The following is a 16,232-nucleotide window of genomic DNA, read 5'->3' as shown; positions in this document are numbered from 1 at the left end:
ATGATTCCATGCGATTACGATTGAGAGGCCTGCGATGCGATGATAAAACGATTATGGATGCATTGTTTTTGTGATCAATAGTTTGTCAGTTTTTTCCTACGGAATTGTTTTCTATAAATAATGTCTTTTCACTCACTGGGTGCGACTAAAACAAAGCATATTTGTCATGATCTACAATGAAAATCAACAGGAAAGAGATGAATGTCCTTTTGCTGTTATCTTTTAATCATTGGAAGGTTCCACCTTCCAACATATTTGCTGATTTGTTTTGTTCAAGCGGAAACACTTTTCTGAGTCGAGTGGAAAAGGAGTTATCAGCTGCTGGATGGTTCTCTGGTTGGCAGCGACTTCAGTTGGCTGTTTTCATCCAGGTTGGGGTGGAAACCTGCTATCGGTTTCTCATATTTGTTGTGTTCCCAGAGTATTTTACGCTTGTATGACAAAGCTTGCATATTGTCTGGCTCTTACCTTCAAGTATGCTATAAATCCAGCGGGTGCGGCTCGGAGTTTAGGCTCAGCCATTCTGGTGGCGTCTAACTCTTTGGTGCGCCACCATAAACTATTCGGTCGGCACTTCCGCTTTCCATCTTTTTGTTCCGTCAGCACAGATTGACGTTTATGAATGGATGATTAATGGTGAATTTCCCCCACCCGTAGTGGCCAGTGTAGAATACTACACATCACCACAACATCTTTGAATGCCTTATGTTTGTATTTGACTTTATTTACTCTTTGAAATGCCTTTCAAATATGTAACATACAAATAGAGCAATGTGTTTGTCATCTTCCTGGATGCTGTATATTCCTCAAGTACTGTGGTTACAAGTGAAATATCTGACTTTGTGGTATTATTTCCTGCAGTTTTGAGGTTTCATTTTCCTTTATGCATTATTTGTATGCGTGCATGGAAATACATGTTATTTCCTTGACAAAATGCAGCTATAAGTTCCTCTAAAATGCAATTGGGACTGTAATTATGTGTATTAATGTTTCAAAAGATGACCTGTACTGCGATTTAAAAAGTTTTCCTTGGTTTGACTTAAATAAAAGTATGAATACATTTAAAGAAATACATAAATGAAAGCATAAATCCAAAATGAAATAAACTGACTTCAATAGTAGTGTAAACAATTTAAAATGAATAAAAATAAAACTGACTTAAATAAAAACTAATATTTCAAAAAATAATTTAAAATATCAGAAAATTTAAATTAGTTAAAAAAAATAAAAATGACTTAAAAGTGTAAAAAAACAATTCCAAATAAATAAAAACAAAAATGGCTTGAATAAAAGTGTAAAAAACAATTTAAAACAAATAAAAATGACTTGAATAAAATGGTAAATAATAATAAAAATAAAAAGGACTTCAATTAAAACAAATGTTAAAAAAAATTCAAAACAAATAAAAATGAAACTGACTTCAAAATGACTGAAATAAAAGTGGTTTACGGCTAAATGACCATTGGTGGGTCCCAGGTTGAAACGACTTGAGAAGCCCAGCAGTCAATGTGTGTGTTTGTTCAGGAAGATAGTGCCACGCGTGCCCCCACTCCCACTCCCACTCCCAATGTCAACCCTGTTGCTTGTCCGCTGCTGGTGTGAGGAAGGCTTTCATTTAGTCAAAGCACAAAGATGCAGACATGACATGAGATAAGATGAGAGTTCAGAGTTGGGGATGAGGCATGCCAAAAGGAACACATGGCTGGAGATACGGTAGAGCGCTGCCCGCAGAGACTCATTATCACTCGTTCATTTCCAAAACAAACATATTGCCATCAAATCCTGCAACGCAATCATGGCTGCATTGTTGCGTGTGTTAAGGACGACGACGTGCGATCGTTTCCTGAGGAATTAGTCTGGAGAATCACGAGACAGGGCGCTAGATGCGTTTGTGGACACACCAAACATCACAACAATGTTTTTATGATGCGTGTACGAGTGGTCTAAATAAAGATGCAATGAAAATCAAGGTGGATATTGTTATCACTCACTTTGTAACTCTTCATGAGGAAGTACAATTTGCTGAATTTAAGGATGCTTGGAAATCCCAGAAAATTCACTCAAAACGTGGTGTCTTTGAATGCAGCTCCTCATTGCTTTTCAGACATGTGCCATCTCTGAACTTGATTTCATTTTACAGTCAGTTGATTTGGTGCTGCTAATACATACAAACACAAATATATGTGTGTGTGTGTGTGTGTGTGTGTGTATATATATATATATATATATATATATATATATATATATATATATATATATATATATATATATATATATATATATATATTGTGTGTGTGTGTGTGTATATATATATATATATATATATATATACACACACACACACACACACACACTGGACTGGTCTGTCAACACCCACGCCCTCTACAAGAAGGGCCAGAGTCGCCTCCACCTGCTGAGGAGACTGAGGTCCTTTGGTGTGTGCAGGACTCTTTTACGGACCTTTTATGACTCTGTGGTGGCCTCAGCCATCTTCTATGCTGTGGGCTGCTGGAGAGGGGGCAGCACGGACAGGGACAGGAGCAGGATCAATAGGCTGATCAGGAGAGCGAGTTCTGTCCTGGACGGTCCTGTGGACTCCGTGGAGGAAGTGGGGGAGAGAAGGATGTTGGCTAAGATGACATCCATCATGGACAACACCTCTCACCCGCTACATGACACTGTTGTTTCCCTGAGCAGCTCCTTCAGCAGCAGACTGTTACACCCACGGTGTAAGAAGGAGAGGTTCCGCAGGTCCTTCATACCGACCGCTGTCAGGCTCTACAACACCTGCACCACCTGAACCATGTTGTAGACACTATGCTTTCTTTACACTGTTCTCTTTACTTGTCTTGCTTGCTTGCTGCTGTAACAAGTAAATTTCCCCGCTGTGGGATAAATAAAGTACAAGTAAGTATATATATATATATATATATATATATATATATATATATAGTGTAATATCTGTGACTTGGACGCCATGACTCCATGACTCCGGCGTTGGTTAAGGGGGGGGGGGGGTTGGAAAGTGGCGGTGCGACGTCACGAGCGAGAGAGCGAGAGGTCGGTGTGTTAGGGAAGGGTTGAGAAAGTTGGAAGTGTTGTGGATGTTGGCGTGGGTTGTGGCCTACAGCAGCCCTTGTGTGAATGTGAACTGTTGCAAAGTTCTCCGCTGTGAATAAAGCGATTGAAGTGCATCGGCGACGTGAGTCTCTCCTTCCCCACAACTAGGGGCATTACATTGGTGTCAGAAGTTTCGGTTTCAACCCCGCTGCACTACCGCTGTTGTGGGGGGAGCATGCCCAGTGAGTTCGGCACTCGACCGAAGGTGAAGGAGGGAGCTGACCAGTGCGTGATTGAAATGTCTGGTGAGTTCGGCGCTCGACCGACGGTGAAAGAGGAAGCCGGCGAGTGTGTAATAAGCATGCATGAGACAAAGTTCGCGGAGCACGGACTCCATGACTCCGGCGTTTCGCGCCAAAATGAGAGCGCGGCGGCCATGATGGAGCTGCGTCACGACGCGGAGAGGAACAAACATAGCGGCGCCCATCAGCACATGTGGGACCTTATGAAAGCACTGAAATTCTCTGGTAAAGGGAGCTGGGAAGCCTATAAGGCACAGTTTGAGCTTGTGGCTGATGCAGCGGGCTGGACTGAGAGGTTGAAGGCGGTGCTGCTGGCATTATTGTTGACAGATGACGCTGCGTCCTGCTTACTGCTGCTGGGCCCGGAAGAGAGGCTCAATTATTGCACGCTAGTGGGCGCACTGCACAGGCGTTTTGGGGTGTGTAATGTTAAAGACACCACACGCTGTGAATTCAAGCACCGTGAGCGTCAGCCAGGTGAGCAGCTTCGTTGCCTCGCCCATGACATCGAGGCCCTGGGTCGGCGCGCCTTTTGCAGGGATGCCGGGCTCAATCCAGAGCGAGCTGATTCGTGACCAGTTCGTCCAAGCACTCAGACCAGACGAGCTGCGCCTGCATGTCCAGCTCGCCCACCCCACCACCCTGGATGAGGCCCTTGCGCTCACCATGGAGAGGGAGATTGCAGCCAAGGGTGCGCTGCAGACGCCGTCCCACCCTGTTTCGGCTGCGATGGTGGCAGAAGGGATGGAGAAAAGGCCGCCGTGGGTGGAGGAACTGGTCTGTGCAGTAATGGCCCGTTCAGCCCAGCGTGAGGAAGGGGGTGACCGACGCACGCGCCCCATGACCTGCTGGGGGTGTGGTCAACCAGGTCACCTGCTGCGCCGCTGCCCCAAGTTGAAAGACGCGTGGGGAAACGGGAAGGGGCACAGGCCCTTTCAGTGGTCAACCGGGAACTTCCGCCTGCAGACGCGGGGGTTGCGTGCAGGGACCAGCACACCGACGACACAGCTGTTGTGGCTGTGGGCTGAACGGAGGTGGGAGACCCCTGTCATGTCTGTGTGCAGATTGGAGATGTTGCCTGCACAGCCCTGGTGGATATTGGTTCTTCGGCCACGATAGTAAGGTCTGACGTCGTTCCAGTGGGAACCGTTATAGAGCCAACCTTGACAAGGCTGAGAACAGTGACCGGGGAGACAGCCCAGATGAAAGGAAAAGGGAAGTTCAAGTTTGTCCTAGGGGGTCTCTCTAAGTCCTTTTGTGGCCTGGGTGGCAGATGTGTGCGACCCATGCATATTAGGCCGGGACTTCCTGAAGGCTACAAATTGTGTGGTGGACCTGGGAGCTGCAGTGATTATCCTGCCAGGGGGTCAGCGTGTGAAGCTTATCAGCCCCACTCAACGCACTGCAGCAGCATCCATTGACACAGCGGTTGCAGACATCGCGGTGCACAGTGAGACCACATCTGATTCGCACAGGTGGGCGGTGTCATCGTCACCAGAGCAGCCGTCGTTGACAGGGGCAGAGTCCGCTCGCCTGAAGAGGTTCCGTCCCCAGAGGGGGGCGACACCAGAGCAGCCGTCGTTCACAGGGGCAGAGTCCGCTCGCCTGAATAGGTCCCATCCCCAGAGGGGGGCGACAACAGAGCAGCCGGCGTTGACAGGGGCAGAGTCCGCTCGCCTGAAAAGGTCCCGTCGCCAGAGGGGGGGGCGACACCAGAGCAGCCGTTGTCGACATGGGAAGAGTCCGCTCGCCCGAAGAGGGCCTGTGCCCAGCAGGGGGCGACACCACAGCAGCTGGCGAGTAGACGGGTAGAGTTTGCTCGCCCTGAGAGGCTTGGTCCAAAGTGGGGGGCAGTGTCACCCAGCCTGCCTACTGTGGAGGACCGGATGGAGCCAATTCGATCCATCTGGGAAAAGAACTGCACTGGCCTAGATGCTAGTCAGCAAGAGCAGTTGTGGCGAGTGCTGTGGGACTTTAAAGCCATTTTCGCCCTCAATGAAAATGAGGTGGGCTTCACGCACCTTGTTGAAAACCATATCGACACTGGGGACGCACGTCCAGTGAAGGTGCGGCCTCGTCGACTGCCCATGGTCCGGCAGGAGGCGGCTGATAAAGAGATCCAGGCCATGCTTGAGGCGGGGATCATCGAGCCCTCTGACAGTCCGTGGGCGTCAGGCGTTGTGATGGTCCCCAGGAAAAACAGCTCTCGGCTGCGGTTCTGTGTGGACTACAGACCTCTGAATAAGGTCACGAGGAAGGACTGTTACCCGCTTCCTTGGGTTGATGAGACGTTGGACCTGGTGTTGGGGTCCGCGTGGTTCTCATCGCTCGACCTGCGCAGTGGAGTTACAGGAGTTACGCTACAGGAGTTTGAAGTCCAGGACCACAAGGCTGGCAAACAGCTTTTACCCACAGGCCATCAGGCTTCTCAACGAAGCACTCACACACGCCGCACGCAACTCACACTCAAAGCACTTTATTTATTTATTACTTATTTATTTGTATATTTATTTGTATGAATGTCTCTTCTTTTTGTTGCTGCTTAATTTATTGGTATATATGTTTATGTTTATGTTCTTATTCTTTCTTGTGTTTTCTTTCTTTTCTTGAGAGAATGAACAGAATAAGATTTTCATTGCATGGTATTACTGCTGTTTTACCATGCACATGACAATAAAACTCTCTTGAATCTTGAATCTCTTGGGTACTGGCAGGTCCCCCTCACCCCTGAGTCAAGACCAAAGACCGTGTTCTGCACCACCAGGGGACACTAGCAATTCAAGGTCATGAGTTTCGGACTTTGCAATGCACCAGGGACTTTTGAGCGGCTGATGGACACTGTGCTTGCAAATATTCCCAGGCAGCAGTGTTTAGTGTACCTGGACAATGTCCTCGTCCATGGGAGGTCCTTCCAGGCCGCACTAGATTCCCTGAGGCTAGTGTTGGGGAGGATTGCGGCGGCTGGACTGAAGCTGCATCCTGAGAAGTGCCATTTTATGCGGCGAGAGGTGGCGTTCCTGGGCCACAAGGTGGATGCGAGTGGTATCAGCACACTGGAGGAGAAGGTCAGCGCCATCAGAGACTGGCCGGCCCCGAGAGACCAAAAGCAGCTCAAGAGTTTGTTGGGCCTAGCTTCATATTACCGGAGGTTCGTGAAAGGATTTTCCTGCATCGGTGCGCCCTTGTTTTGCCTCCTCCAGAACGGTCAGGCCTTCGCATGGACGCCAGACTGTCAGGAGGCGTTTTCCAACCTCAAGAGGGCCCTCCTGTCCTCACCGCTCCAGACCCAGCTTTGCCCTTTGTGCTGGACACGGACGCTAGCAATGTCGGCATGGGGGCGGTGTTATCGCAGGTGGGGCCAGAAGGTGAACAGGTGGTAGCCTACTTCAGCCGAACATTCAATAAAAGTGAGCGGCGCTACTGTGTGACCAGGCGTGAACTGTTGGCTGTTGTGCTGGCTGCACGCCACTTTAAGTACTACCTCTGTGGCGTGCCCTTCACCATCAGAACTGATCATGCAGCACTCCAGCGGTTGATGACCTTCCGAGAACCGGAAGGCCATGTGGTGCGATGGTTAGAGGAGCTGCAATCCTTCCACTTCAGTGTGATCCAAAGAGCAGGTGCTCAGCATGCTAACGCTGACGGCCTTTCCCGGCGGCCGTGTGCTGTGGACGGCTGCAGCTACTGCGACCGGCGCGACGCCAGAGAAAAGGAGCTGTGCGGTGATGAGACAGCTGGTGGACCGTCATGCTGCACGCTGGAGGCAGTGGATGCTGCAGAGTGGGCGGTCAAGCCGGAAGAGGACGCCGATCTCAAACCGGTGCGACAGTGGGTCCAGAGTGGCAGGAGGCCACCTTGGGAGAGCGCGATGGGACTGTCGGTTGGCACAAAGGGCCTGTGTTTGCAGTGCTGCGCATTAAAGATGGCGTGTTGCAGCGTGCTTGGAAGGAGCCAGCGACTGGGGAAGAGAGGTGGCAGGTGGTGGTGCCTGTAGCTCTCAGGGAGGCGGTGCTGAGAGCATGTCATGGAGGCACCGCGTCAGGCCATTTCGGGAGCACAAAGACCCTCAGACGGCTGCGCCAGGGATTCTACTGGGGTCAGCACCGACGGGATGTGGAGGACTTCTGCCGGCGCTGTGACCAGTGTGCAGCGTACAAGGGGCACCAGGACCAGTCGCACGCACCACTCCAGCAGCAAGGGGTCGGGGCGCCCATGGAGAGGGTAGCCGTGGACATTATGGGGCCTTTTCCTGAAACGGACAGAGGGAACAAGTATGTGCTGTGTGCAATGGACTACTTCACTAAATGGCCGGAAACATATGCGCTGCCAGATCAGGAAGCAGAGACTGTGGCAGATGCGCTTCTGGAAGGCATGTTTAGTCGGTTTGGCACTGCGGACATCCTCCACAGTGACCAGGGCAGGAATTTCGAGTCCAGAGTGTTCGCTGCCCTGTGTGAGCGTCTGGATATGCAAAAGACTCGCACCACGTCCCTGCACCCGCAAAGTGATGGCCTAGTGGAGCGGTTTAATCGCACTATGCAGCAGCAGCTGGCCATCCTCACCTCTAACCATCAGCGTGACTGGGACCGGCACATTCCTTTGGTGCTGATGGCCTACCGTTCAGCAGTCCAGTGTTCCACAAGCTGTACTCCTGCCCTGTTGATGTTGGGCCGGGAGATCCGGACACCGGCAGAGTTGGCATTTGGGAGGCCACCAGGCAGTGCAGAGGACCGGCTGGGACTGGAGTATGCTTGGAAGTTGCAGGATCGGCTGGAAGCGGCACATGCCTTTGCTCGAGGTCAGCTAGAGAAGGCTGGTATGAGGCAGAAGAGGAACCATGATGTGCGCAGCAAGGGGCGTGACTTTCAGCCGGGTGAGCTGGTTTGGGTTTTCACGCCCAAACGGAAAAAAGGACGTTGCCCTAAATTAGACAGTCATTGGGATGGACCGTGCAGGGTGCTAGAGCGGGTGGGGGAAGTAGTTTACAGAGTTGCAGTTTCCTCTAGAGGCAGAAGAGTTGCCCTGCACCGGGACCGGTTGGCACCTTACAGGGGCCGGGATGTTACCCAGTTCGAGGCAGAGCCTGCTTCACCAGCTGGCTTGGGACGTGGGGTGGACTCAAGTTCTCCAGGTCCCACCACAGTTGTTCTTGTTCAGCCGCTGGCGCCAAGGGGAGGCGCACAGGAGTCAAGCCAGGGCCGGCCACAGAGACAAAGGCAGAGGCCGCCAAAGTTTGGGGATTTTGTTGTTGACCCCTCGGGGCGAGGGGCTTATTAAAGAGGGGGGCAGTGTAATATCTGTGACTTGTGTGCCTGGGCCTTTAAGGGGCGGGGCTTGGAAAGTGACGGTGCGACGTCACGAGCGAGAGAGCGAGAGGTCGGTGTGTTAGGGAAGTGTTGAGAAAGTTGGAAGTGTTGTGGATGTTGTGCGTTGTGGCCTACAGCAACCCTTGTGTGAATGTGAACTGTTGCAAAGTTCTCCGCTGTGAATAAAGCGATTGAAGTGCATCGGCGACATGAATCTCTCCTTCCCCACAACCAGGGGCATTACAATATATACATATATACAGTCAAACTTGTCTAACGCGGCCACTAGAGGGAGTCTGCAAAAGTGGCCGCTATAGACAGGGGGCCTTTATAGACAGGTTGGCGTCCAGTTTGAATGTTGACCAGTAGAGGAAAAAAAAGAAAAAAAAGGGGAAATAATAATAATGTTGACCAGTAGAGGGCACTGCAGACTGCGGATAAAAGTTGTACAGCACTACTAGGCTTGTTATTATCATGGTTCATGGTTTTAATTCATCCTGAACATGCATATGAGTCAAACAGTAGCACATCACATAGTACAATTCACAATTTTGCATGTCCAAAAAGGAGTAGGAAGAAGCAAAGCTTATTTAATCCTACCCCCCCATCCATTTCACGTCACTTGCAATACATTTGTTCACTTCCTGTATTCCAAATGTACTCTTTGCTAGTTTACAATGCATAGGAAAATAAGGTAATACAAGGTAACAAAGTCTGACATGATTAATTAATTTGAAAAATGTGGTTAATCTGATTGAAATTTGTAATCATAATAATGCATCAGAAACTTGAATTTCTCAAGATTAAAAGTCATATCAAATACAATAAAAGATGAAATTGGAAAAAGTGGGTGTGCTAAATACTTTTAGGGTGTGGCCTGATCATTTGACATGATTATAGATCAATTCATATATTGCATTGTTTTTTTTTAACCAACTCTCTTCACGGCAGTAGTAATTTATTGACGGCCCCTCGTATAAACAACCAGCAATTAGAGCGACACTTCCTGTGCGAGCTCCCCGCACCATGAGAGAGCAGCGACGGGGAACTACCGCTCTTGCTACGGAGCCGAATATTCAACTCCAAGTGTGAAATGAACAGCAACGGAGACGAAATATCCAACGTGAAACTAACTTGACCACCAAGCGTCTTGTCGTCCAGCCTGTAGGTTGAAGACAGGAGAGAGAGGAACACAAACACGCACACACGTCCATTTATCCTCAACTCTATTTCCCTGATATTATAATGTAAATATAAACAACAGTAATAATAGTACTTTACATCAATAAATAATATATATAATAACGAATAAATACATATATGAAATCATTTAAAAATACTAATAAATATAGTATAACTTTTCACCAGCCAAATCTTCCAAAAATGACAAATTTTTAGTTTTGTTTGTTTCTTGGAAGCGTTGTGGTTCACACGCCAACTTTATGGCACTAAAAGGACTTCTTTTTCCACACTAGTCTTGTCAAATGAACTTGTTTCCCTGCAATATTTGGACTTCATGCCTGCTGAATGTTCCACCTTCTTTTCAACTCATGTTGTCAGCATGCTGCGGGCCGCAAGTGGCCCCCACGCCGTACTTTCAACACCCCTGCAATAAAGGATCAACACTGAGGTGATCTGCGAAGAGCACATGTCGGATGCTCACAAATACACATGCACACACACACGCACGCACGCACACACACAATCTACACTCCAAAAGTCATTTGGGTTTAGCAAATAAAAAAGATGTTTATATAGTTGCTATGGTGACAAGACAGCGAAACATAAAATGTTGAGCTGACCTATCACAGCTGTGCAAATCTCTCTCTCTCTCACGCACGCACACACACGCACCCCCCCCCTCCCCCCCCACACACACACACTGTAACCCTGTGCTAAGTTGATTTATGTTCTCTAATGCACTTTAAAGTAAACTGAAGTCAGTCCAGACCAGAGCAGACAAATAAACGGAGATGAAGCCTTGAGGGTTGAAGGTGGTGGGGGTGGGGGTGGGAGGTATTAACATGTCTGTCCGTGTATGGCACTGCTTTGGTTCGTGCAAACACTGTGGTTAACCACAGACGCTGTGTTTACGTCTGTTTGAAATGACCACATTTAGACCTAACTCTATTTGGCATTGGAAGCCATGGAGCCCCCCAGCCTAATTCAAACAGCAATGTCTTTGGAACCCACACCAGTACAATATGCATCTCTGCTTTTTCACAGGACACGTGCATGTTCCATGTGAGCCAACCTTGCCCCTTTCTCTCTTCTCCATTGTCCTTTTCTGTCATCCTAATAGTCTCTCCACCTTTCTCCCCCTTCCCCCCCCCAACTCCGACCCTGACCCACTTAACTGGCTGCTTGTTATTCAAACCTTTGCTTTCCCACACACGCACGCACACACAGGAGGAGAGGGTGGCATGAAGATGAAGAGACGGCAATCCCTGATATCCCTTCCACATGTTGGAGTCAAAAGAATCATGTGTTTCACTTCCTGCTGCCAGGTGGAATAGACGATGGACACTCCGGGCCGATACTGGATTTGAGCAATGCAGATGACCTGAAGTGCGGCTGCAGATAGAGGAAGCGTTGGCGTCCATCTCGCCACCAGTGGCATCAGAAGGCAGCTGTGCTTGTTGTGATGCTGAAGTCCTTCAGGTCCCTTTGCCACTTGGTCTTCCTCCTTCTACTCCTTCCAGCACCTGCTGACAAACAAATACTCACTTTTTCTGTCTTTGCCGTCCTCCTTTTGGCATGTGTTGCTCTTGGGTGTCGTGGATCCACCACAAATTCACCCATTTTTGATGAAAAGCCGCGGTGGGTATTGGCTACACTTTACTGTACTACAAGGTTTCTCTTATGATGTTTTGAAGCTGTGGTGGTGGGCTGCATGCGTCTTCTGCCGCTGCTGCGTCTGCATTTTTTTTTTTTTAGGACAAAGAGCAATTTTTTATGCATTTATGAACTTATTTAACTTTGTTTTACCAACGAGCAGAACATGAAGCCATCACATTGCAAAGTTGCTGAGAGCACTGCCAACATTTCAATCTCCACTCAGTGTGCTCATTTGTGGTTAAAGGGACAGTTGGGATGATGATGTGAAGTTGTGACGTCCCCCATCAGCACCGTGGAAGCGACAGAAACACGTGGTGTGTACAGCTTCAGACAGTGATGCTAGCACGGGGGTGTCCAACACGTAGCTCAGCTGATGTTGAGTACCAGTTCACCAAAACATCCCCATCAGCAGGGACTCCCCCCCACCCCCCCACCCCACCCCCCCACTCGGTCTCCTAAGTCAAGTAAAGACTACCAGGTGGTCGATGGGGTGGCACAAGTAAGGAGTTTGGCTTCTCAAAACAAAAAATCCGACCTCATGAAACACTTGGCGTTATATTTGGTTTGGTTTAGTTTATTTGAACATGAAGGTTCCAATGGAATACATCTCATGAATCATTCTTTCACAGTTCCACGTGTCCAAAAGGAGTAGGAAGAAGCAAAGCAAAGCAAATATTTGCACACTGTCGCATCTCCACTCTCCAGAAGCCAAACTCCTTACTAGTGTAACCCCAGCGACAACCTGGAACTACGTTCTTCATCACCAACATGCCACCACAAGTGGACGTAGGGGACCAAGTGGGGGGGGTAGGTGACTGCTGATGGACTACAGTGCTGATGAACACTTCTACAACACTAAGATGTGGAGCAAACAACGTGTTGGACACCCCCGTGCTAGCATCACTGATAAGCCATCATGGTTTGATGATAACAAGACAGCAAGGTTGTTCAGTGAAACTTTAAAGAAGTAAGTTGTGATGACGATCACAGCTTGTAGCTTGCCCGTGGGACAAATATGAGGTCGCTAGAGGTCACCAGCCAGGCATGTGAACAACATGTGGAATGACATTGAAAGGTGAGCAATCACACACGCTGGCATGTGACTGTTACCTCCACATTCTACAAGCTACTATTTGATCACTGGTCAGGTGCCAGCAAGGCACACGGCCAATTCTGGTGCATGCTTATCAAAATAAGGCGCACTGAAACATTTTTATGATGTTTTAAATTGTTTTCAAACTAATTGTGGTCAATGTGTACATAACTAAAATGCTGTCTATGTATCTATACAGCATATATATTCATTCATACCATATATGACTTAAAATTGCTTTCAAGGCATGGCGGCTTTTATTTTGTAGTGGCGCACTGCCACGATCAATTACACGTAGCGGAAAGCCTGTACTATACGTATGGTGATTTGGTTTGCACATGGTGCCCGACGCCAACCAAGATCCACAAAGGTAGGGGTGGCCAAAGTGCGGCTCGGGGGCCATCTGCAGACTGTGGCTCATTTGTCATTGCATCACTGCAGAAAAAAACACAATTTCAAAAACAGCAAACAGGGTAAAAATAGAGCAAAAGGCATAATGAGAAAAAGCCGACATGTTGACACAGTCACAAAGCTTTAAATAAGTACTTTCTACAGTATATGCAGTATACTGTGTTTATATACAGTAGGGGGGGAGGAGGGTAGATCCTGTTCAGGCTCACGGCCAAGACTGGGGATGTTGTTCTCAGAAAGGCTGGTGACCACTGCCATACCGTATTTCCATATGGTGATTTTGCAATATCCTACATTTGTACAATGAAACCTCCAAAAATTTGAAAAATATTTTTTGATCATGTTTTTTAATACTGTAAATGTCTTGTTTATTGCAGTTAATTGGTCCCAGACTCGACTGTGATAAGTGAATTCCTTCTTTATAAATGCAATATTTTTGCAGTTAGAGCACAGGGAACCTGTGGACAGACTTCTAAATAAAGTTTTTAATCTTATTAGAGCCCTCTAAACGTGAAATAACACCCCTATGGTCACCTTTACACTCCTATTACCCAATATAGTAGACATCATAAGAGAACATAAGACATCCATCCCTAACCCCAACCCTTGTACTCCATGTCTTTGAACAAATGTCATGAGAAGTGCTTCTCATACAATTTGGCTTACTTCGGAGTGTTAGTAGTAAAATGAAGGAAATATATTTCCTCAGCGGATCATCGGGAAAGCGAGCATCGATCATCAGTTAAGCGATCATGAACACTTGTGCAGTACTTGGCTGCAGCCAGCAGAGGCGCTGTTGATTAAGTCTGAACCTTAAAACTAGTCAAACACATTTTCATTCAACATGCGTCTTGTCACGCAAATGCACGAGTGTTGTAGCAAACAAGTGATTCTTGTGGAGAAGCATGAGCGGGGTTGAACATGTGACACCTCCTCCCAATTTCGATTGAATGAACTGTTAGTTCTTCAATCTAGCGACGTCTGTTTGTGTCTAAGGCTCATCACGCCACTGTTTTGGCTTTCTGTTGACTGTGAACCTAGACCTCATTTGCATAACACCCAGCAGCTGGCGAATGGATGGGGCAGTTACCCGTGTCGGCCTACCTGTGCATGTGTGTGTGCGTGACAGCGTGGACATGAACCTGAGCTTTCTTTTACCCACCTGTTCAAACAAGCTCCCAGGTTTCTGTTTGACAACCAAAACAATAATGACGTACACAAGGAAGAAGGTAAAGTTGTGTTACGGAGCGTCATACAGACGTAGAAGTGCAAGTGGGAACTAATACCAAAACTAGAAAAGCACTCAGAGGGCGCAGACCTCCGCCAAGCGCTATGCTAATGTTAGCATGCTAACACCTAGCATGATAGTGCTAAGTCTTTATATACTTTAAGCATCTACCTCCAGAAAAATAATTGTTTTAAAAGTATAACTGTAAGCACCACTGACAGCTTGGTGGGAATTTCTAAAAATAACTACAGTAGATCCTTGCTCACTCCTTGCCAATACACGCCCATCGGGAATAATCCTGGCATCTTGCTTAAAAAGAAACCATTAGCTTTTCCGACATAGCACAAAAAAGGAATAAGTTGTATGAAAAATATTATGAAGGGAAACAACTTTATCCTATTTAACGACCTTGTTACGCAGTATGGAATAAATCATAACACATGTTTTGAATACATACAAATTAAATCTATAGTTAGAATAAGATTCAGTAATATACATATTTTATAATATTCTTTTATGTCTGTGTAGGCTCTCAGTCGTACAGGAGTTGTCCATCGAGGAAAAGGCTTCTTGAGACGTCATCTGTACTTCTGTGTAGAAGGTGTCAGTTTGCTGACGAAGCTCTTCGGATGAGGAGCGAAACGTCCGACACCTTCTACACAGAAGTACAGATGACGTCTCAAGAAGCCTTTTCCTCGAATATTCTTTTATATTACCGTTTTTTCACAGCCATAAAGCGCACCGTATTAAAAGGCGCAGTCTCAGTTCCAGGTGCTATTTTTGTATTTAACACTTACACAAGGTGCACCGTATTATAGGGCGCAGGTACGCACGCCGTCTCGCTCTAAAGTCAGTGAGGAAGCAACAATGCTTTACTTCTTTAGATAAATTAAGAGCAGAACTCTCATTGAGTTTATCAAAGCCACTTGAAATCAAGATGGTCATCACTCAACACAACAGTCTCAGTCATGGTGCACAACTACAAACATCACAGAGCAACGCAAAAACAGACAAGACACTACCGCTACTTTTGCAGAACAATAACTAACAACTATGTAGCTCAAACATGTAACTTTAAGAGCATTTGTACCAAAACACGACCACAAAGCACGCTGGGGAACAGGAAGTGCTCCCCGCGACGCTGCAATACGCTAGCATGCATGCTATGGTATGTTTTTAAAAAGCCAGCGAGAGCAAAAGTGAGTTGGGTTGTACTTTATTGAAGTATTGAATAATGTACTCACGTTATTTTTGATCAATCCTCATCCGCACATCGATCAAAGTCCTCATCTTCTGTATCCCAAATGAACAGCGGGGCAAGTTCTCCATCAAACACGGCAGGTTCCCTGTCGTCATTGTCAATCAGTCTTGTTGCCGTGCGGCGCCTCAGAAATGATGCTGGTGTAACCCGCCCTGTTTCGCACTGCCCGCACCGGGGCTTGAACACAGGACCTTCGTAATGGGAGGCGAGGGCGCTGACCACGCGACTAAAAGCCCGGACTGTCAGCCGCGTCTTCAGCTCTTGGACACAATACCATCCTATCACATACACGGGTGGAGCGGGCTGGATTGGGGTACCTCCTGCCCTTTGGGGGGCGCCTGTCTGCTGGCCGTCGCAGCGCGGTGGCTCGCCCGGGGTCGCCTGGCTTGTTGGGCTTTTTTGTCTGGTTTGCCTGCCCTTCCCTGTTGATGCCGGGGCTTGAGGTGCTTCCCTGGACTGACCTGGGCCGTGTGCACAGAAGTGCACACGGCCCAGGTCGGTGTTGGACCTGGGCCTGTCGGTCGGACAGGCGGTGCCCGTGCTGCTGGTGAACTGCATGCCACTGTGGTGGCTTGGGGTTGTTGCGTCGTGGTGGCTGCTGGGGGGCTATCTGGTGGGGTGGGGCTCGGTCTTTCCTGTGGGGACTGTGGGCCTCGGTGACGGACAGGGGGTGGGGAGCATGTGCTCTGGGGCCGGGTCTGCTAGGGGTGTGGTGCTCTGCCGGGCGCTTGGC

General features: G+C 48.0%; 1 protein-coding gene across 9 annotated transcripts in view; it reads left to right on the top strand.

Annotated features, from left to right (window-relative positions):
* Positions 1-16,232, top strand: part of tox (thymocyte selection-associated high mobility group box) — a 71,509-nt gene that overhangs the window by 14,938 nt on the left and 40,339 nt on the right. The window contains exon 1 of one of the 9 annotated variants that reach the window (XM_054768368.1): positions 12,432-12,581. The exons of the other annotated variants lie outside the window; for them this stretch is intronic. The gene's annotated coding sequence lies outside the window, so the exon portion shown is untranslated. Of the gene's footprint in view, positions 1-12,431; positions 12,582-16,232 lie in introns of those variants that run through there. 9 annotated transcript variants of the gene reach the window in all.

This window comes from Dunckerocampus dactyliophorus, chromosome 2 (assembly GCF_027744805.1).
Source record: "Dunckerocampus dactyliophorus isolate RoL2022-P2 chromosome 2, RoL_Ddac_1.1, whole genome shotgun sequence".
NCBI lineage: Eukaryota > Metazoa > Chordata > Actinopteri > Syngnathiformes > Syngnathidae > Dunckerocampus > Dunckerocampus dactyliophorus.
Note: the sequence above shows the minus strand (reverse complement) of the source record. Positions and strands in the feature narration are given on the sequence as shown.